Below are 24312 nucleotides of genomic sequence, written 5' to 3'. Positions count from 1 at the left end.
TTTCAACACAGTTCATTTATCATGTACATTTAAATTAGTTTCCTTAATAAAATATCTATTGGAGTAGAATGGTGATGGCTGAGTCACTTTAATAAAAACAAATGATACATGTTAAAAGTTTAACATCACTTATTTGTACTCAATTCATCCTATTAGGAAGCACTTTGACTTTGGTAATCAAATTAACAAAAGTCATTAATAAAGATTTCTGCATCTCAATACTGTTACTCTAGGATTTTAGTCTTGAGCAATGCATCTTATACATTATTCCTACTATTTACACAGAATAAGCTTGTGGTTATTTATTGTCTTTTTGTTCTCAATCCACCCTTTTCATGATGGGGCTATGCAAGCTACCTTTCTCAGTTGCCAGTAGCTTCCTAGTTTCTGCAGTAGGGGGCAACAAGAAAGGATTAGTAGGTAAGAGGATGGGAGAGCCGATTTCTTCCTTTCTATTGACTTTCAGTTCTAGTCAGGATCAGGTCAGCAGTACTTCCCCCAGGAAAGGCACTTGATACTAGTCTCTAACATCCAAAACCAGTAACCAATCCATCATGTAAAGTCCTGTGAAATGACTAGTGCATTTCTGCTTTGCTTGTTGAAATAAAGTCCATGATTGTTTTTATATGGAAAAATTAGAATGGCAGCTTGAAAGAGAATAAATTATATTTTTTTATTATAAATTTTTTCACAAATGTATAAACATAGGAAAAAAAGATTATTCAGTCCAACACACACATAGAATTTATGCTAACATTTCGCTTCTTCTTCTCAGTAATACTGTTTTGCAAATATGTACATGTTTTTCCAATGGAGAAGGAAATGGCAACCCTCCAGTATTCTTGCCTGGAAGATTCCACGGACAGAGGAACTTGGAGGGCTGCAGTCTATGGGGTTGCAAAGAGTCGGACACGACTGAGCAACTACCACACACACATGCTTCTCCAAAAACATATCTATTCTATCTCTTCTTTTGTCTCCTGTGTTTTATTTTAAATAAAAACTGTGTTTCTGGTTTATTAAAAATTCTTCATAAACATCATTTGAATAGCTATGTAACATTCCATGGCCTATTTTACCCTTATTCAATATTTAGACATTCAGGTTGCTTTCAAAAGCTTTATAATTACAAATAACGCTACCTCAATACCTCTGTGCTTCAAGGTTTTTCTTCCACATCTGGTCTATTTCCTTAGAATTTAAACCTTTGTTTTTATGATCAGTGCCGGTCCCTTAATTCAGAACCAGAGCCCTCTTCAAAGTCTGCACACCAGAAGTATTTCTGGAATTTCTCAGAGACTGTCTTTCATCAACTCACAAAGCATTCTTCTGTGCTTCTTTGTAAGTGTGTGTATGTGTATGACACAGTGTATGTTTTCCTTACTCATTGTTCCTATGGCAATATTACAGCTGAGGGTACACACAAAAAAAATTTTAGGATAATCATACCAATTTTGCCTTGCTAAGATAACATTCATATTTCATGTACACTGAGCATTTAATTTTTAATATATTTTCCTTAAATTGGTGCTAATGCTCCCATAATAAGAAATACTGCTCTCTTGTTCAGTAGGAGAAACAAAAAAGTAATCATGCTCTGTTTTGAGTCATTAATTACAGGCTATTTTGATATAAACTAAAATGGTAATATTTAAATGACAAATATGAACCAATCAGACATTCAATATAAACCAGAAAAAATCATGCATACCTTCATTTTTGTTTTCTCACATGTATATTGGCATATGCATGCAACACTACTTACTTCAGGAGGTGTTAGGAAGGTCATAGTGTATATCTACATCCATACCCATATTCCTACCTATGTGTAAGTACACTATTATAAATAACTCAAAATGTAAGACAGTCATCACTAGCTTTCCTGAACAAGATAAAATCAAAATCTATAACTCTGTGTTTAAGAAAAATAGGACATTAATTCTATATGCTCAAAGAAGTTTCTGATTTCTTTAATCATCTCACATGCTATGAAATTCTCAACTCAAGGGCCAAAGCTGCCTTTTGTGCCCTTTTCTTCTGTTTCTTCTCTCAATTTCTTGGCTTGGCACCATCAAAGTGTACCCTTCTGATTAAAAGAGGCTAGCCAGATATCATTTGATGAACTAGCACATGATCTATAGAAATACTCTCGGTTGTAGTGTGGTTTTCTGGAGACCACCACATATTGTTCATCTGTAATAATAAAAACAGCAAGAGAGAAAACCTTTAAAAAAAGAGACAATTTTCCTTTTGAAAGGGCTTTCCAAAGTCATACCTGTAGCCTGACATTCTTCACGACTAAATTCAATTTTCTCCCCTTAAAACAACAAAACTTTACTGAACACTGTACGAGATGCAAGATGCTGTTTTGAGCTATGTGTGATCTCATTAGCGCCTCAGAACAACCATGGAATATATCCACTATTTGCCTTGTTTTATATAACATAAAGTCAGGGCTCAGAAATGTTAAGTAGCATTTCCATGTTTGTGCATTGTGACAGAATCTGCATATGAACATCAGTTGGCCTGGCCCAATGCTCATTTTCTTTCATTGAAATAGTTATTATATTTTTAACACCTGTCAATAAGGATAAAGGCTTTTTTATGTACCTGTCATTGCCTAGGCACTGAGTTCTACCATAGTAGTTCTTATACAAGGTATTTTAGAAATTTTCTTAATATATAATTATAATTAAGTAAGGCAATTTGATTATAAGCATCCACAAGGCAATGGCACCCCACTCCAGTACTCTTGCCTGGAAAATCCCATGGATGGAGGAGCCTGGTAGGCTGCAGTCCATGGGGTCGCTAAGAGTCAGACACGACTGAGCGACTTCACTTCCACTTTTCACTTTCATGCATTGGAGAAGGAAATGGCAACCCACTCCAGTGTTCTTGCCTGGAGAATCCCAGGGACAGAGGAGCCTGGTGGGCTGCCGTCTATGGGGTCGCACAGAGTCTGACACAACTGAAGTGACTTAGCAGCAGCAGCAACATTGGTTTACAAACTGGCCTCCAGTTTGTAAAATATAGAGGGCAAGGAAAGACAGAAAAAGGAGGCAGGACACTCCAAACAGGTGGATGCAGGGTTTAATAAGCAAGGGAACTTACATAGGTGGCTTGTTTTGGGCACCATAGGAAGATGAGATCTCTGTACTGGTCTGCTGGGGTCACAGAATTTTATATGGAGGGCTTAACTGGACTCGGTCAGGCTCAGTAACACATTACTCTCTCAAAGCTGCACTCTTGAAAGTGGCTTGCACTGTGGGAGTGGTGGGCAGAATGTACATTCCAAGGGCAAGGGAGGGAATGAGCAGCCTTTGCCTGAGTGCAGTTTGAGGGTGAACAAGCAGTCATGTCCTCTATATGACCTCCTCCAGATCAGATCAGATCAGATCAGTTGCTCAGTCGTGTCTGACTCTTTGTGACCCCATGAATTGCAGCACGCCAGGCCTCCCTGTCTATCACCAACTCCTGGAGTTCACTCAGACTCACGTCCATAGAGTCAATGATGCCATCCAGCCATCTCATCCTCTGTCGTCCCCTTCTCCTCCTGCCCACAATCCCTCCCAGCAACAGAGTCTTTTCCAATGAGTCAACTCTTCCCATGAGGTGGCCAAAGTACTGGAGTTTCAGCTTTAGCATCATTCCTTCCAAAGAAATCCCAGGGCTGATCTCCTTCAGAATGGACTGGTTGGATCTCCTTGCAGTCCAAGGGACTCTCAAGAGTCTTCTCCAACATCACAGTTCAAAAGCATCAATTCTTTGGTGCTCAGCCTTCTTCACAGTCCAACTCTCACATCCATACATGACCACAGGAAAAACCATAGCCTTGACTGGACGAACCTTTGTTGGCAAAGTAATGTCTCTGCTTTTGAATATGCTATCTAGGTTGGTCATAACTTTCCTTCCAAAGAGTAAGCGTCTTTTAATTTCATGGCTACAGTCACCATCTGCAGTGATTTTGGAGCCCAGAAAAATAAAGTCTGACACTGTTTCCACTGTTTCCCCATCTATTTCCCATGAAGTGGTGGGACCGGATGCCATGATCTTCGTTTTCTGAATGTTGAGTTGTAAGCCAACTTTTTCACTCTCCTCTTTCACTTTCATCAAGAGGCTTTTGAGTTCCTCTTCACTTTCTGCCATAAGGGTGGTGTCATCTGCATATATGAGGTTATTGATATTTCTCCCGGCAATCTTGATTCCAGCTTGTGTTTCTTCCAGTCCAGCGTTTCTCATGATGTACTCTGCATATAAGTTAAATAAGCAGGGTGACAGTACACAGCCTTGACAAACTCCTTTTCCTATTTGGAACCAGTCTGTTGTTCCATGTCCAGTTCTAACTGTTGCTTCCCGACCTGCATACAAATTTCTCAAGAGGCAGATCAGGTGGTCTGGTATTCCCATCTCTTTCAGAATTTTCCACAGTTTATTGTGATCCACACAGTCAAAGGCTTTGGCATAGTCAATAAAGCAGAAATAGATGTTTTTCTGGAACTCTCTTGCTTTTTCCATGATCCAGCGGATGTTGGCAGTTTGATCTCTGGTTCCTCTGCCTTTTCTAAAACCAGCTTGAACATCTGGAAGTTCACGGTTCACATATTGCTGAAGCCTGGCTTGGAGAATTTTGAGCATTACTCTACTAGCGTGTGAGATGAGTACAATTGTGTGGTAGTTTGAGCATTCTTTGGCATTGCCTTTCTTTGGGATTGGAATGAAAACTGACCTTTTCCAGTCCTGTGGCCACTGCTGAGTTTTCCAAATTTGCTGGCATATTGAGTGCAGCACTTTCACAGCATCATCTTTCAGGATTTGGAATAGCTCAACTGGAATCCCATCACCTCCACTGGCTTTGTTCGTAGTGATGCTTCCTTAGGCCCACTTGACTTCACATTCCAGGATGTCTGGCTCTAGGTCAGTGATCACACCATCGACCTCCTCCAACAACTGTATTTTTATTTTTATTTTTTGGCATGGTTGTAAATTTCTTAGTTCTTAAAACTCTAAAGAAAAAATAATCTTCCCTTCAACCTGCTAAATCCAGAATCATTCCATTCTTATTCTCTTGCCCTTTATAAAGTCTTTATCAAGTTGGTGAATGCTGAAAAGTTACATTCTAAAAAATAGATTCTGCTATATTATAGGAAAGATTTATGTGTTGGAAATATATAAATCTATATATATATCATATCTATATGTTTTTATAGAATACTCTTTCTACTGGTCTCTCCCTCTCCTTATAGAATACTCTTTCTCTTCATATATGTATATATATATGCATACATATATATAGATATATAAAACTGACTTAAATAATTTCCCACTTGTGTATAATAAAAATTATGTACTATATGTAAATATTTACTATGTGTAAACACAAGAGGACAAATATTTGGAGTCAGTTCTTTCCAATTATGTCATTTGGATGCCACCATTTTTATATAAGGTATAAAATCAAAAACAAGGTTAAATCGGCCAAATATTGTCTCATTATTTGGTTAAAAACAGAAGACTCAGTTCAGTTCAGTTGCTCAGTTGTGCCCAACTCTTTGTGAGACCCCATGGACTGCAGCACGCCAGGCTACCCTGTCCATCACCAACTCCCAGAGCCTACTCAAACTCATGTCCATTGAGTCAGTGATGCCATCCAACCATCTCATCCTCTGTCGTCCCCTTCTCCTTCTGCCCTCAATCTTTCCCAGCATCAGGTTCTTTCCATTGAGTCAGTTCTCCACATCAGGTGCCCAAAGATTTGGAGTTTCAGCTTCAGCATCAATCCTTCCAATGAATATTCAGGACTGATTTCCCTTAGGATTGACTGGTTGGATCTCCTTGCAATCTAAGGGACTCTCAAGGGTCTTCTCCAACACCGCAGTTCAAAAGCATCAATTTTTCAGTGTTCAGCTTTCTTTCTGGTCCAACTCTAACATCCATACATGACTACTGGAAAAAGTATAGCTTTGACTAGATGGACCTTTGTTGGCAAAATAACGTCTCTGCTTTTTAATATGCTGTCTGGGTTTATTGTAGTTTTTTTCTTTTTCAAAAAGCCAGCATCTTTTAATTTCATGGCTGCAGTCACAATCTGCAGTGATTTTGGAGCCCAAGAAAATAAAGTCTGTCACGGTTTCAATTGTTTCCCCATCTATTTGCCATGAAGTGATGGGACCGGATGCCACGATCTTAGTTTTTTGAATGTTGAGTTTCAAACCAGCTTTTTCACTTTCCTCTTTCACTTTCATCAAGAGGCTGTTTAGTTCCTCTTTGCTTGTGTGTGTGTGTGTGTGTGTGTGTGTGTGCGCGCGCGCGCGCACCTATATGTATGTACATGTGTGTATGGTTTCTGTAGGTCTTAATCACTGAGCTCATCCTCACTGAAATGATGTTTTAAAAAGTAAAAAGGAAGAAAGTTTTTCTTTTAGAAACTTTCAAACGTTGGTCAGTCTTCCTCAACTCACAAATTGCTAAGTACAACATCTGCCTTTTCATCATGGAAGTGGCTTAATTATTTAGATAATAATAAAGGCTGTTGATTTGACTTTATAAATTAAGAAAAGATAAAATGTAACTGCATGTATTACAATTTAAAGTATTGCTGCTGCTAACTTGCTGCAGTCGAGTCTGACTCTGTGCAACCCCATAGATGGCAGCCCACCAGGTTACCCCGTCCCTGGGATTCTCCAGGCAAGAACACTGGAGTGGGTTGCCATTTCCTTCTCCAATGCATGAGAGGGAAAAGTAAAAGTGAAGTCATTAGAGTATTGGGGTGCTTCTTATTCATCTACAATGATTTATTTGATAATACATGTTCCATTAAGGGTCTTGGAAAAACTTTCACAAAGTCAGACTGCTAAGCAGACTTGTATATTCATCCTTTTAAAAAAGTCAGAATTGGATTAGACATTTTTTTCTAAATAATAAATTTTGTACAGCCAATTTTGGGGTAAATTTATTCAAACACATTCATGACATCTGTCTACAAATAACACAACTATATTTTTAATGGGCTAAATATTGTGAACATAATGCTGGAGGTCCAAAGATGTATCAGTTGACTAATACGGAACTGGAGCGAATTATAACAAATATTCTCACATACAGCTGACAATGTCTAACTAGCTATTAAATTTGAATATACAGTAATTTGTGTATGAAACAATCAGACTGAATTAAATGGGGTGGCACAGTGGTAAAAATCCACCTGCCAACGCAGGTAGATGCAAGAGGTGTAGGTTCAATCCCTGGAGAAGAAAATGTCGATCCACTCTAGTATTCTTGCCTGGAAAATTCCGTGGACAGAGGAACCTAGTGGGCTACACTCCATGGGGTTGCAAAGAGTTGGACGACTGAGCCCACACTGCATGTTCTTGAAACAACAGCCTGTCATCCCAGATTAAAACTATAAATAACTTGGAGAATGAAAAACAATTTATCCCATTGATCTCAAAGTAGGAATCTTTTTTAAAAACTAAAATACCAGGAGAAAGCTATATTTTCTTACATTCTGTTGCTTTACACCTACAAAGAAATCTGTACTGCTGTCATCTGTGAAAATGAGTCGTGTCTTGGGTCAAACTCTGGGTTTATTTGAATAACAGTATGCATTGCATTAAGTTCTCATGTGACTCTAAATACGCATTCTTTTAACATGAGAATGACATGTTTAATGATATCTGATTATATCATGGGCAATATGCATGATTACCAAACTGCCATTGAGTACCTTTAAGAAGAATGCAATTGAAGATAACTTACTATAAGCCTATCTTAAATTTCAGTTATCATGGATCTTGAGATGTCTGCCATCTAGTTTAAAAACTTTTTATTAAATTCTGTTTCCCAAAACTTTTATTTATTTCTTCTGTCAAGGGTAAGGCATTGCAGCAGATATGTAAAGATCTTGGATTAAGTAGCCTTGAGAGGCAAAAACACTGCAATTTTGTAAAGACGGTGGAGAGTGGGGGATATGGGAAGACTGTACTACTTTTTAGCTGGCTTCCTCTTCAAATATGATCATATATATGTTCATGAAAGGAACAGGCACTGAGAAAGCACACTAAATTTTGATTATTCCCATAGTTAAAGCCTTTTCTGTAGCTATTGTATTGTAACTTTTCTGTTAGAGACCTTTGTACCTTCAATTAATTGTCTTTTTTCCTGCAGTGAATATAAACTTTCAGAACTGAAGAAAAGGATTCTCTCAGATGTGACCCCAATATTGACCTTCTTATGTGCTATAGGGATTTTCTTTCTGAGTGACTAAGGCCTGATACTCATGTAACAATGGCTCTGCCAGATCTCTGTGAAAACATCAGTCTTTTACATTTATTCTGGTCTAGCAGATGATTTCTTCTATTAGGTATAGGGCACCAGTATTTCTTTAAATAGAATTTCTGTCTGTCTTCTTTCACCATCCTCTCTTCACTGTTATAAGTTACTGCCCAAATTGTCCTTGCTCTATTTTAAGTCAACACAGTTTGACCCTTTGCTTTACTGAAAGCATGTGCTCAGTCATGAACTGTAAGGGTTAAACTCTTTGCTGTCTGACTATTTATAACATCCTAGGGGTGTAGTCTATCTATTTACATAAACTTTGAAATCCTGATCATTTCACTGACAATGCTTTGATTGTCTCAGTGCACTGTCACCCCAAATATTCTACTGAACAAAATATTCTTTATAAATAAGTGAATGCAATTCTAGTTTGAATTCACTGGAAATTCTTAATGGCAAAATAAATCTTAACATGCTTGCAAGGATGGAGATTTTTTTCATACAAACTTCTTTGGGGAAGAATGAAATTTTGTGTGTAGATTTAGTCAAATACAGTCCTAAAGGACAAATATTTTGAGTGTGTTTTGAGTGTGTGTAAAGAATATAAAGAATGAGAGCCTTCACTGTTAGTAGCTCACTGCAATCTATTTAAAATTCTAACCCAAACCATGTTAGTAAGTAAGTGTTAGCCTTTTCTGTCTTCCTCTTTGTGACCCCATGGACTGTAGCCCACCAGGCTCCTCTGTCCATGGGATTCTCCAGGCAAGAATACTGGAGTGAATTGCCATTCCCTTCTCCAGGGGATCTTCCCACCCCAGGGATTGAATCCAGGTTTCCTGCATTGCAGTCGGATTATTAACCATCTGAGCCACCAGGGAAGCCCACATTGGATCTCAGCAATATGTATTTCAATATATCAGGATAGATGTCTGCCTGTTACAATGAACTCCTGAATAGCATCAGAGTGACTATCACAGCCATAGACTCTTTTGTGTACATTTCTCTCGCATAAATTATTGTGCTTCAAACCATGTGACACCACCACATTTGACATAACTAGTTGGACTAGGACTGGTTGACTGATTAAACACACAGCTATTTACAGCCTGGCCAACATGCTAGGTTGTGGCATGAAGGGATAGTTTCTAAATAGAAATATTTATCAAAGAATAATAGCTAATATATCAATTAGCTAATGAATAGCTAATCATCAATTAGCTCTCTTTTCAAGAAGATTCATGAGTGAAGAGATAACCATGATCCTTAAACAATAGATATGAGGAGTTAAGAGAAGAAGGAAGAGCAGAAGTAAAGCAAGGTAAGAATGGGTGGAATCTCACAGCTATCAAAGATGTAAAGTGATGCCATGATGACTGAGATACTCCACTGCAGCTGCTCTGTATCCCAAGCCATCTCTTTTTGGCTTTTCTGTATGTAAGATTGTTTTCTTTATTTATTTTTTGGTGGAGTGAACTGGGGGTTGGGCGACAGGGTCTAGGACAGACAACTTTCCAATTCTTGAAAAAAAAAAAAAAAAGAAAGAAATTTATTTCCACAAATTAACATACCCAGTAAGGTAAGTCTCAAAAGAAAGATTATTTTAGACCTAATAGAAATTCTGCAGTTATCTTTGAAAACAATATTTTTCTTCCCACAATATGATTTCAAAGTGAATTTCATAATAATAGGACTCGTATTCATAAAAACCCTTTAGCAGCAAGGCTATCGTATCACACACAGGCACAAACTGAACTGGTTAAGCTATTTAGTGTGTGCGTGCTCAGTCGCTCAGTCACATCCAACTCTTTGTGACTCCCTGGACTGTAGCCCACCAGGCTCCTCTGTCCATGGGATTTCCTAGGCAAGAATACTGGAAAGGTTGCCATTCCCTTCTCCAAGGAATCCTCCCAACCCAGGGATCGAACCCACATCTTCTGCATCTCCTGCTTTGGCAGGCCAATTCTTTACCACTTGAGATACCTGGGAAGCTGAGCTATTTCGTACCAAGAGTTAAACTGAAACAACTTAAATGTTCTTCTAGGATGGGATTACTTCCCTATGAAATAGTCAACAGATATGCCATAGCAAGGATTAAAAGAATGACTCTAGGTACTATAGGAAGGATTTTGGCAGCCCCCAAAGTGGTTGAGAACAACTATACTGTGAACATGGGGGAACATATATCTCTAAGGATTGACAGGTAGACCTCATAATTTTTCAAGGATGCCTGAGATACACATTCAAGAAACTTATCAGTCATGCAAGTATAGACTCTGTCTTAAATGAGAAGTTAGATAAAATCTCTAATACATCTTTTCCATTTGTTTGAAAAGGGCAAAAATTCACCATCATAGCCCTTTTCAGTAACCTTAAGAGCATTCACATTGTTGTGCAACCATCATATCCATTTCTAGAATTCTTTTTGTCTTGCAAAACTGAAACACTACAGCCATTAAACAATAAAGTCCCATTCCTCCCTGTCTGCAGCCGCTGGCAAACACCATTCTACGTTTTGTCTTTAGGAGTTTAATGATTCTAAACACTCCTTATGAGTGGAATCATAGAATATTTGTCTTTTTGTAACAGGCTTATTTCATTCATAATTATGTCCTCAAGATTCATCCATATTGTGGTATATATCGGAATTACCTTCTTTTTTGAGGCTGGATAGTATTCCATTGTATACATATACCACATTTTTCTTATTTATTCATCCATTGATAGATACTTGGGTTGCCTCCTTGTTTTAGCTATCATGAATAATGCTGCTGCTGCTGCTGCTAAGTTGCTTCAGTCATGTCCAACTCTGTGCGACACCATAGACGGCAGCCCACCAGGCTCCCCTGTCCCTGGGACTCTTCAGGCAAGAACACCAGAGTGGGTTGCCATTTCCTTCTCCAATGCATGAAAGTGAAAAGTTAAAGTGAAGTCACTCAGTCGTGTCCGACTCTTTGCAACCCCATGGACTGCAGCCAACCAGGCTCCTCCATCGATGGGATTTTCCAGGCAAGAGTATTGGAGTGGGGTGCCATTGCCTTCTCCTCTTTGGAGTATACATATTCCCAATTTGACAATTTCCAAACAGAATTTTTATACTTGGAAAATTAACTTAGGCTTGAGTTTTTTATAGAGCAATCACTCATATATACCTAGAAGAGAAAAATATTCTATTTATTATAAATTTATTGTATTTACATAACAAATGGCTAAGGTGTTACCAAAATATAGAGAAATAAATGACAGATAATCCTTTTATATTTATATTTATAAAGTATAACACAGCTTCCTGTATTTATATCTATCCTTTCTGATTAACCTGATGACTCATATCATGGTTCATGGCCCAGCGGCATGGATAACATCTGGAAGTTTTGTGAGGAATTTGGAATTTAAGGTCTCAACCCAAAATTACAGAATCAGAATTTGCATTTAATGAACTTCCCAGGTGATTCTTCTGTATAATAAATTTGGTTTTCCAAATTTATACTTCTTTAAAGTACCTGATTGTTGCTTTGCATGAAAAAATAGAATTGTTGTCATTCCTCTAAAGAAAAGGACTTCATTTTGCTGACTATTAAGTTTACACAACATCCTTTTGTTTATGTGCATTTCTATGAACATAGTAAATTTTGTTTCAAAGCCAAATCACATAACAAAAATTTTGAAAGATATTTTAAATAGCAACTAAGTTCAACATGCTGCTACTGCTAAGTCACTTCAGTCGTGTCTGACTCTGTGCGACCCCATAGACGGCAGCCCACCAAGCTCCCTCATCCCTGGGATTCTCCAGGCAAGAACACTGGAGTGGGTTGCCATTTCCTTCCCCAAGTTCAACATATGTAATACTAAAACATAAACAGATTCAATTGAAATCATAAAAAACTAAAGAGTCATGTCCAAGTTTACAAAGTCATAGACCATGACAGTGAAGGTCTTTCGGCCACAGTAATTACAAAGCATCATCTATGATAAGAGTCACAATGATCTTAGCAATGTCCAGATTTTCTTTAAAATTGTGCCTTGGAATAAACATGAGATTGTTTCAAGAGTTCCAAGTGTGAAGAATAGCATGCTATCAAGGGGAAGCTTGGCTTCAATCTTGTGAGACTTTTCTTTGTTAGAAAATAGCTATGAAGTAAGGGAACAATCACCATCCCTCTGTCTAATTTATATCAGTTTTTCAAGGAAAACTGGAAGTAGCCATTGGCGGGGGGCGGGGGGCGGGGGAGGGAACTATTTACCATAGCCATGACATGGAAGCAACCTAAATGTTCATCAACAGAAGAATAAAGATGTAGTACATATATACAATGGAATATTACTCAGCCACAGAAAGTATTTATAGTGGTGTGGATGGACCTAGAATCTATCATACAGCGTGAAGTCAGTCAAAAAGAGAGAAAAGAAAAATATCATACATTAATGTGTATATTTGGAATCTAGAAAAGTGGTACAGATGACTCTATTTGCAGGGCAGGAAGAGAGATGTAGATGTAGAGAACAGCTTTGTGGACACAGAGGGGAAAGGAGAGGGTGGACCCAACTGATAGAGTAGCATCGACATATATACACTACTACACGTAAAGCAGAAATGGGAACCTGAAACACGGGAAGCTCAGCGTGGTGCTGGGTGAAGATCTAGAGGGCTAGAATGGGGGCCAGTGAGAGGAAGGCTCAAGAGGGAGGGGACTGATGTACACATATATCTGAGTCACTTTGTTGTACAGCAGAAACTAACACAACATTGTAAAGCAATTATGCTCCAATAATAAAATATAATACAAATAAAGAAATAATATTAGAATAGAGATTAAAGCAGGGAGGGGGTATAATCTATATTTACCTATGTCATCAGTATTGTCCAAGTGTGACCTGAATATCTCATGTTTCAATACCATCTTGAAGTCTCTTTTCAAAATGAAAATTCCAAGATTACACTCTAGACCTATACCAAAACCTCTGGAATAGTGCCTATTCAATTACAGTTATACTAAGTGCCTCAGATGACTCAAATGAACTCTGAAGTTTCTTAAGACAAACCTATGGTTTAATCACTAAGTTGTGTCCAATTCTTGCAACCTCATAGACTGTAGCCTGTAAGGCTCCTCTGTCCACGGGATTCTCTAGGCAAGAATACTGGAGTGGGTTGCCATTTCCGTCTCCAGCTTTTTAATGTAGGTACACCCCATCTAGTCAGATGAAGAGAAAACAGACTGGGGATTTTCAAGGAAAAAAGGATTCTGCCTCCCAGAGTCACTTTGGACTTGACCTGCAACATCAGGTCTTCTCTGGGTCTCCAGCCTACTGGTGTGCCCTGAAGAATTGCAACATATCAGGCCCCACAATCACATGAGCCAATTCTTTAAAACAAATCTTTCTCTCTACATAAACACATCCTATCGGTTCAATCTTTAGGAGCCCTGATTAATATATTCAACCATCATAAACAGAATGATATGACTTTAGTCTGAAAGATTTACACCTTCAAAAAAATGTTTTTTACATCTGACATTATTTTGTGCAGCAGCTATGCAAAATTTAACATTAAAATTCTCTTTTTATCAACTATTATGACTTACTGGAGTTCATGATCAGTTAAGATGTATATATAGATATCATATAATAACTCACTATTCACTTATTTCATCATAAAAGATCTATCCTTCAGTTCTCTCAACTCATGTAGTACATGATTTCAGATAACTTGATTTTATAATGAGTTGCCTTCTGCTTCAAGTTGTCAAATTATTTTCTCCACTAGTTCTTTGAAATTACTACTATAAATTTATAGTAACATTTCTCCTAAAACTTCAGTTACAGTTTAGGAAAATAATTTAAAATATTAATACAGGACAGTCCACCTTTTGAAGCCTAGACATTTGCATTTATTTTAGCCATAGCATTACAGAAATGGACCTAGTAAATAAATAAGCCTTCTTCTATTTTCCATAGAAGAAAGGCGTATTTTTTTCTTTTACTAAAACATGAGGTCTAAGTATGTATCTCAGTATAATAATATGCAAATTAGGCTTGAACAATTTGATAAACAAACATGCTTACTTTATATAAGAATTTGATAGGCAGAATAGGCACATGGAAAGATGCTCAACATTGTTAATTATTAGAGAAATGTAAATCAGAACTACAAAGAGGTACCGCCTCACACCAGTCAGAATGGTTATAATTTAAAAGTCTACAAATAATAAAAACTTGAGAGGATATGGAGAAAAGGGAACCCTCTTACACTGTTGATGGGAAGGTAAACTGATACAGCCACTATGGAAAGCACTATGGAGACTCCTCAAAAAACTAAAAGTAGTGTTGTCATATGATCCAGCAGTCCCACTCCTGGACACATGCCTAGACAAAACTATAATTTTAGAAAAGATACATGTGCTGTATGTTAATAGCAGCACTATTTATAATAGCCAAGACATGGAAACAGCCTAACAGATGAAGGGATAAAGAAGATGTAATACACACTCACACACATACAATGAAATGTTACTTAGTCATCAAAAAGAATGAAGTAGTGCCATTTGCAGCAACATGGTTGGACTTAGAGGCTATCGTACTAAGTGATAAGTCAGGAAGAGGAAGACAAATACCATATCCTGCCAGGGTCCAGCCCTAGCTGATCCAGGGTATTCGAAGGGGAGACGGCTTCGGCGACTATTTAAATATTCATCAAAGATATAAAGAGTAATAGAATGAGGATAGCTCAGTATGAAAATTCAGTGGAGAAAAGAGGCTGAGTAGCTTGGTTTACGCAGGAGACCAATAAAACTTCAAGACAAGAAGCTTGCACCACTTACGTAGACCGCAGGCGTCCTTCCGTTCTCCCGAAGGAGAGGAGACACTGAGGCCTCCCCGGTCGGATCTTAGAAGCCCAGGCATAATTAGTAAGCATGGCGGGTTCCGCGCTGCAGATGGAGACTCAGCCAGAGTGAGGCAGAGAGCGACATGGGGAGACCAGTCTTTCGAGGAACTGATCCCAATTCTTTATTTTCCAGAGTCTGTTTTTGTACACTGAGATGTTATACAAAAGTCACATGGGGACAGCAGTCCTGACTTGTATTAAAGTCAGGTGCTTCATACAAATGTATATAGAGGTCTTAGGGGTGTTACAAAATCTTCTGGCCAGGGGGGCCTGCTGACAATTTATGACCCTCTCCTTGTGACAGTGGTCAGTCAACCAGAACACTTTTTTCTCCAAGGGTGATTATTCTTAAAACAGACGCCACCCAAATAAAGTTACATTCCTATAGGGTGAGGGTGTAGTGGGTTTTAGTTAAGGAAAGAATTTACTTAGCCTAAGGTCTAATGTGATTTATATCAGAGGTTAATACTTATTTCTTCTATATATTCATTAATGTGTGTAAGGGCAGGGGATGTGGAGTCTTAGCAACAAACATTGGCTCAACAAATGAAAAACCCTTCACCAATACAATTTCTAATCAGTCCACTATACTTATACTAATGGTTTTCTAACTTTTCTAAGGAACCTGTTTTTAGAAGGTTTAAAGCATCTCGTGCCTCTCACAGTTGGGAGGCTGTGAGCAATCACATGTGGCCAGACAAGCCTGTCAGGCAGGCTAGAGAACCTTCAGAGGAGTTTGTAGGTTGAAACACTCCTATCATGCCCAGGAATTATTATTAACTGGAGCTCTAAGTTAACTCCTTCTCCAAAAGAGGTGGTGGGGGACAGCCCCCCGTAAAGTCAGAGGTGTAGGGGAGAGCACAAAGTAGCAAAGTAGGCAGGCTCTGGTTATGGGGGTAGATGCTTGAGAATTTCCAGGGGGACTCCTGAGGCTCGATCCCGCCTTTGCGTATGTCGAGCCTCCTTCCTCATGACCTTTGCCACGGGCAGAGTGCCTCGCGCCAGCCCCCAACACCATATGCTATCACTTATATGTGGAATCTAAAGTATGATACAAATCAACACATCTGCAAAACAAAAACAGACTCATATAAAGAATATGTTTGTGGTTGGCAAAGGGAAAGGGAGGTAGGAGAGGGAAGGAATGAGAGTTTAGGATTAGCAGAGGCAAACAATTATATATAGGATGGATAAGCAACAAGGTCATGCTGTATAGCACAGGGAACTATATTCAATATTCTGTGATAAACCATAATGGAAAATAATATAAAAAAGAATATATATATACACACAGACACATATATGTACAACTGAGTCAATTTGCTATATAGAAGAAATTAACACATTCTAAACCAACTATACTTCAATAAAATTTTTAAAAAATTTAAAAAATAACTTGATAGGCAGAATTGTATGGTGGTCAAATGCCAAGATTCCAGAAACAGTAGGTCAAAGTTTAATGTGAGAATTTGGACAAGTCATTTAACCTCAGTGTTTATCTGGAAATAAGGAAAATAAATGTAGCCGTGGCTGATTCATATTGGCATATGGCAGAAACCAGCACAATATTGTAAAGCAATTGTCCTTCAATTAAACTTTTTTTTAAAAGAAATAACAGATCCAAAAAAGAATAATATAAAGAAAAAACATTAAATATGGAATAAGCACAATTGATCTTGATGAGGGTGGAGTTTTGAAAAGCAGAAGGGCAAGGAAGAGAAAAACATTGAGTAAGCAACCGCCTGGAGGGTAAACATGCATTGGAACAAAGCAGGCAATAAAAAATAACCAGGTTAGAGTCTCAAGCTGGTGAGTAGAATGAAAGCATTGGTACTGGAAGATTCCTTTGAAAGTGATGTATGGGATGAATAGAGCAGAGCACAAGACACTGAAACCAGCCAGGCAACGGTTGGAATAATAAAGCCAGGAGAGAAGAAGGCATAGGTAAAAATCATAGATTTCAGAATATAGAAAGTGGTTAATCTGAGAAATATTTCCAAAAAAGCAGCAGTCAGACTTTGTAGTAAGTTAAATGATTAAAAGAAGAGTTAAAAATGGCAGCAAGTTTTTACCTCCGGCAAACTGTAAGGCTACAACAAAAATGGAGCAGTTTGGAACTTAGAGAGTTTTAACGGGAGGATCAAACACACTTCGGGAAAGGACAGTTTAAATGGCAGTGGGGTTCAACTTTAAAATGTTAGAAATTTCATGTCATCAGTAAACTCCATCAGAGCTGGGAGTGACCTTGCAGATGACCTAACCCACATCGCTCGTGTGAGCTCCAGGCAACAAAAGGATATGCCATCATCTCACAACGGGATGATGCAGAACCAGGGTGAAGACCCAGTCTGCTACCACCTAAACTGAGGTTTGTCATTCCTTGTCCTGCCAAACCAGCCTGCACAGAATCCTAACTTCAAAGATGCCTACAATCTCAATTTTATTGACTGATGAGTAGAATATTTTAAGATGGCATAATTTTTTTTAATCTAAGAGTATACAACATCACTCATATTATACAATCATTCTTAAAGCTTAAATGACAGCACAGCTACATATTATAACAGTAAGGTAAGGCAAGGTAAGGTGAAGTTGCTCAGTCGTGTCCAACTCTTTGTGACCCCATGGACCGTAGCCTACCCGGCTCCTCCATCCGTGGGATTTTCCAGGCAAGAGTACTGGAGTGGGTTGCCATTTCCTTCTCCAGTGGTGATTTTTAAATATAGAGGAAACATATTTCACAGACATTAGGTAACTTTTACTAATTTTTATCTAAATGTCAAGTAGTTTCCTTTTATTCTTTTTTCTTTTATTTTTGGTCACATCTTCCTTTTAGGGCATCAAATTTATCCGTATCACTTGGAGATGGAGGTGTATTTCACAATTTCTCTTAATGAGGTTAATAATAGATGTTTCTTAAGATTTTTATTATCACCTTAGTCATAAAGTATCACTGATTTCTGGCATTAAACAGAGAGACACTTTGGTCACCAAGAATGTTTTGCTAGTTGGGGTGTTGGAAATGTTCAGCCAATGTGTCAAGCTGATCATGGCTATCACCAGATCAAAGAATAGATTCTATTTTTGACAGAAAAACTGTCTTTTTCATCTTAAATTATTCTCTATCAAGGTCATGTCACGGTCGACTAGTTAATATTTCTGAAATTAGAGCATTCTCAAATCTTCCAGCAGTAGAAACATTAATCTAAATATCCACAAATTCACATTTAAACTTTCAAATAACTTTCCTTGTTTATCTCTAGAGATTAGGAAGCAGGTTCAACATATATCAATTCATTCACAAAATATTTCTTAAGTTCATAAATAAACTTGTTTATAAATAGTGAATAGTTTTGTGTGTAAAGGATATATTAGTGAATAAACCAAGATATTTTGAATTTTACTCTAACAAAGACATAAAACCATTGGAAAGGGTTGAATCGTGTTAAAATTTATTTTAAACTGATCGGGTTCTAAATGTAAAATGAAGATGAAGTTTACAGATTTTACTGATACCTTGAATACAGGCTCTGAGACTAGCAAAAGTGTCAAGGATAATACCAATGTCTCAGCTTAAGCAGCAGGAAGAACAGAGTTAACATTTGCTGAGGAGGATAATAATCAGAGAATAGCTGGTTTACGGGAGAAAGTTTAGGAAAATCTTGAGAAATATACAACGTTTTAGCCCATGCGGTTTAAATAAAATATTGGCTTAAATTTCTATAGTCTAGACTATAAAGTATAAAACCTCAAGCTACCCTTACATCTCTTTCTTAAAGATGGTATTATAGAATGCATATTTTACAAGTCTCTGCTTTCTGTTTGCTGTTCAGTCTCTGCTGCCTAGCCAAGAATTGAACAAATCTTACTAGCTCTCAAACGCAACTTTCCAAGCCTTATTGCAATATAATATCTAAGAGAAAGGCAGAAAGAGAAAACGATGAACTTTTCCCTTCTTAAACAAAAGACTGCCCAATCTCCACTGCGTTAATCTCTTCACATATCCCATGTCACTTGGGTTGGAGAGCTTTATTTGTTCTATTTCAAGTATTTTTATTATAGTGATTTTGATGTCTTTCCTACTAAGAAGCTGCATTACCCTTAATTTTCTAGAAAACATCCCTAGACCAGGGCTCATATACTAATGCTTTATTGAGAGGTAGAATCCCAGGACAAGAGTGAATTGGAAAAAGAAAATGACACAATGCAAGGAAAAAGGACAATAAAACACATGTTGCATCAAAGAACTGGCCACAGTTTTACAAGAGAACTCATGTTAGTAACAAGAAGAGGTCATGTAGACCCACACCTTCTTTGGAGAATCTGTCCAAGGAGAATAAAGGGGAAGTGTTTTAAACTGACAACTTTTTAAGTTCTGTTTCTCACTGGTCAAGGGTCAGGCCATAGCACTTTCCTTTCTGTGCACTTCCGGGCATTGTGCTAGGTCTTTGTAGATAACTTCTAGGAAATGAGAGTCCCAGCAGGTCCAGCCACATTGAAATTGGGCTCTGAAGATGCTAAGAGGTTCCCACTACAGCTAACATTTGAAATTGCACTAAGGCTCAGCTCTTTCCTCAGGGAGAAACTGAGTCAAGATGAGGCAACAATAGCCATGACCAAGGCATGAAGTCTATAAGGACATTTTAAATAGGACTAGTTCATCTGAAACACAGGAAATGATCAAGGTCTAGAGACTAAATATCACTGATTACATCAGCACAGGTACATAGGTTGAATCTGGCATAAGTTGTGTCTTGCATTGCCCAGATCTACTTATACCTTCTTTTGTGTAAGCACCTTCACTTCTTCTACTCCAAGGGGGGTGGTACAAGTCTGGGTCTTCAAAGAGTGAACAATTGCAATATTCTAAAGAGACTCAAGGAGGATGAGCAAAAGAAACTATTTACATCCCCTGATGTTGCAGCTGGTTCTGGAACAATAATTGATACTTATCTCTTTCTCTGTCAACTTGGAATTTTTCTTGATCAAAACTTTGAGTAGCCTTGGTTACTACCCTGGCGGAATGACCCAGCTCTTTATCCCCAAGGAGCATTAAGCCCTTACTTACCTTACCATTTGAGGGGCTCTGGTTACTGCAATTGTCCCTTCATAGTTATTGCTGCTGCTGCTGCTAAGTCACTTTAGTCATGTCCGACTCTGTGCGACCCCATAGACGGCAGCCCATCAGGCTCCTCTGTCCCTGGGATTCTCCAGGCAAGAACAATGGAGTGGGTTGCCATTTCCTTCTCCAATGCATGAAAGTGAAAAGTGAAAGTGAAGTCGCTCAGTCGTGCCCGACTCTTAGAGACAACCATGGACTGCAGCCTACCAGGCTCCTCCGTCCATGGGATTTTTCAAGCAAGAATACTGGAGTGGGGTGCCATTGCCTTCTCCGTCATAGTTATTACTGGGCAGTAAAAACCAAAGGACTTCCCAGTAAATCCACGGTTCCAGGTACACTCCTCTTTGCCTTAATTGTGCAATATCAACACAGATATTTGTTAACTCAGAACAGTAGCTCTTTATTTTCCTGCTGGTCCACTGGTGGTGACCAAATGGCAATAATAGCTTCCAATTAAGTGGAAAACTTTTCTGGTATCTGCTGGTGGAAATACAGGAATCTAACATGGCAGAGACTAATTTTGCAGAGATAGAAAACACAAATCCTGCACGAGGCTCAATGACAGTCATGATATAAAGGCCCGATCATAATTCCTTTCTTTTGTTCCTCGACTTCTACTGCGAAGGACATAACACCATATATCAGGCATCAGTTCAGTGAATGTAGTGCAACCCGTAGGGTAGCTCCCCAACCTACAAGGTATTGTCCCTGAGCTGACAAATTAACTGAACCTTCAAAATGCCATTCCACCTATGGCTGCTTCTCGGTGATGTACGGCCAGTGAATCTCACATTTGTAACTTCATTTTCAAACCTCTTTGCATTAAAATACATAGCTTCTTTTCATCTGAAACAATATTGTGTAGGATGCTGTTGATAGCTTAGGTGTTCTATAAGTCCTTGGGTGACTGTATTGATTTTGATTAGGAAGAATTTCTATCCCCTCCAAGGCCTGATGGAATGAATCCATCACAGGAGGTTGTCTTGTATCACTGAGGATGGTGACATTTTGAGTCACCTGGATCCTTGGAGTTGGACCCAGAAAATGACAATTGGACATTTAATAGTAGTGATAACTCTATCAGCCAGCCTCAGCAGAATGAGATCACTGTGGTTGAGCCTACGTGTAACTTGTAACCATATCTATCTGTTCATGTACCTATAATACAAGCATCACTTGAATAGGCTGGCTGACAATCCCAGCTCATGCTGGCACCTGATTGCTGAGAACCTTATCTGCAGGAGATGCTTTCTTGTGGATAAAAACACAAAGCTCCACACACTTTTAACCTCTACCCAAGGGTACATCCTCTTAACATTGCTTCAAGCCTTCTTCCTTCTCTTCATTCCAGACCTTTAAGCCTGTTATGCCATTCATTCCACTGCCCTGAAGTCCATGTATATCCATATATCACCTTTTCCTCCAAACAAGGGGACAAGCAAGTGTACTGATTGAAGATCTGCCTTATCCTTCAGGGCTACTTCTAACTGAGATGCAATAAGACAATCAGTGCAGATATGAACAAGGCCTGATACTTACCTTCTTCCTCAATTATGTGTAAGAAATCCATATGAAATATCCTATGAGGACACAGGTGTGAGGCAAAGTGGAAGGGTCGGTTCAGTAGAAATAGTGAAAGTCACTCAGTTGTGTCCAACTCTTTGCGACCCCATGGACTGTACAGTCCATGGAATTCTCCAGGCCAGAATACTAGAGTGGGTAGCCTATCCCTTCTCCAACAGATCTTCCCGACCCAGGAATCAAACTGGGGTCTCCTGAATTGCAGGAGGATTCTTCACCAACTGAGCTATGAGGGAAGCCCTCAGTAGAGATAGGTGGCATGTAATTTACTTGTGCCTTCAGGACTTGCCTCAGCCAGTGCTGAATGCACCACCACCATCTGAGAATGGATGGATGGTGTCCCACTTCCATCCTAGAATGGATGGATGTGCACTGATTTTGTGAGTTTGTGGATGTTATAACTGCTGTTTATGGTGAGCAGTTCAAGTTGTATAGACTCAGTGTCCCAGGATCTGGTGTTCAGTCTCTTTGAGGGCCCAACAACATGCAGAGAACTATTATTCCCATGGAGACCAGTTTTCTGCCTCAGGGATCTTGTTTCAGCACCCTAAAAGTCCTTATTACCTCTTTCCTAGTTGGAAGAAATGTGAAATGATGAAAGGAGTGGCCTTTTACCTTATAGGGGGTGTCCTAGTATGCTCCTGAACACCTCTAAAAACTTCCCTGAAGTCACCAAATGATTGTAGGATACATCTCCTACCTTCTGGAATACATGTCTTACTAGGGCTTCTAGGGTAGTGCCATTTTCTTTTGTTCTAGTCTAATTAGCATGATTCTGTCAAGACAGTAGACCTGTATGATGTTCTGTGGCACATCAATATAATACAAATGTCTGCACACTCTGTATGAGATTAACAAGAGATGCAACTTACCACTTAAGGAATAATTCCTCTCATGAAATGCTAGTGGAGCTGTCTTAGTAATGACAACACATCTTATAGCAACTGCAATTGGATCTGTCATGTGGATAAATTTGTGATAGTCCACTGACATCTACCTCAACCAAGCAGGTATTAGTAGAAGTCAAACAGGTGAATTAAGTGGGGCTGTCACATGGAACCACCACCCCTGTCACTTTCTAGTGTTTGATTTTAAGTCTAATCCTTGCCAATTCCTCTCTAGATACAGTACTATTTTTTTTCTAATTGACTATGTCAATTGGGGAAGGGAACAGTTTCAGAAAGTTCTGTTTTCCTTTCCAAACAAGGTGCTACTTAGCCACAAGTCAGAGGATCAACATGGAATATTTCCCAGCTGCTATATTCACAATTAAATATCTGAGGCTCAGGAAGCTGATCTTACAATGAACTCAAATACCAATTGGACCAACTGTCAAGAAATGTGGACAAAATTTCATGTATTTCACCTCCATAAACTTCCACTCTACTCAGAGAATTGTAATAGCAATTTTTGTTCACTGGTGTTAATATCATATCAGACACACATCTTAGAATTCCTGGAAAGCTCCCAGAAAAGCACGATTACCCTAGAAATTGTAAGTGTTCTAGGAGAGAGAGAGTAGGGATATTTACCATATACACCAACAGTGTATCTGAGGGTCCTCCTCAAGAGCACTTGGCCTCAACTTTAATCGATAAACTGCCCCAATAAACCGAGAAATCTGGAACCTGAGCGAGGAGCTATGATTTTTCCAACTTGACCATTGATCCAAGCTGGTCTGCTAGTCAGATTTTACTTGGTTTATTATTACATAAATTGAGCACACCACAGCTAGCTAAGAGCTACTGTTCTAAATCTCTATGAATCGAGGCATCCATATTGCTGATCTGGCAATCCTTATTGCTAGTCTGGCTGTCCACGTCAGCAATTACATTTACTTTGACTCTGGCCCATGCTGCCACCTGGCCCATGTCATTTCAAAATGCTACTTACCCATTAATATCTGGAATCCAAGTTCCATGGCAGTATCTTCCTGCAGAGATAGTTGCCAGAGTGATTCCCCAAATGCATTTTTACTGCCACAGTGAAAGCAGTGTCTTTGGGGTCCTTCCTGGGAATATAGGCAGGTGGTGGTTTTTCAGTCACATTTACCATTCAGATCTATTCTAACATTCTGGCATTACCCCTGTCTCTAATTACCACCATAACTAATCCCTCTCTCAATACTGGGCTGGGTATTTTGCAACTTCCACTTCATTTATCACAGGTCGTCGTGACACCCAGTAATCCAGAAACCATGAGAGTGAATTACTATGACGAGCTTCAGGTACACTTGCCAGAATGTTGAACCGTTAGTGTGAGTGAGTGTCCCAGTATGAATGAGTTCTCCCCTATTCAGTCCTATATTCCATCTTCCTGGGTAAACACCTTCAAAATACATTTCAATACTTATTTCCTCAGTTCCTGAAAACACGTATATGCACAGTTCCTTTTGTGGGGTGCTTTTTATTCCAAGAACAATGCTTCTTGTCCTGGAGGCAAGGGGGAATAATGG

At 38.8% G+C, this 24312-nt stretch overlaps 1 protein-coding gene across 16 annotated transcripts in view; it reads right to left on the bottom strand.

Annotated features, from left to right (window-relative positions):
• Window positions 1-24312, bottom strand: part of LOC147363331 (uncharacterized) — a 342275-nt gene that overhangs the window by 273820 nt on the left and 44143 nt on the right. For 4 of the 16 annotated variants that reach the window (XR_015136983.1, XR_015136986.1, XR_015136978.1 and 1 more), the window contains one exon: window positions 23751-23868. The exons of 11 other annotated variants lie outside the window; for them this stretch is intronic. The gene's annotated coding sequence lies outside the window, so the exon portion shown is untranslated. Of the gene's footprint in view, window positions 1-708; window positions 2194-23750; window positions 23869-24312 lie in introns of those variants that run through there. One more of the 16 variants, XR_015136988.1, reaches the window with a different exon arrangement.

This window comes from Bos grunniens, chromosome 11 (genome assembly GCF_055505025.1).
Source record: "Bos grunniens cultivar Pamir isolate PY7600 chromosome 11, Bosgru_T2T1.0, whole genome shotgun sequence".
In the NCBI taxonomy this organism is placed as follows: domain Eukaryota; kingdom Metazoa; phylum Chordata; class Mammalia; order Artiodactyla; family Bovidae; genus Bos; species Bos grunniens.
Note: the sequence above shows the minus strand (reverse complement) of the source record. Positions and strands in the feature narration are given on the sequence as shown.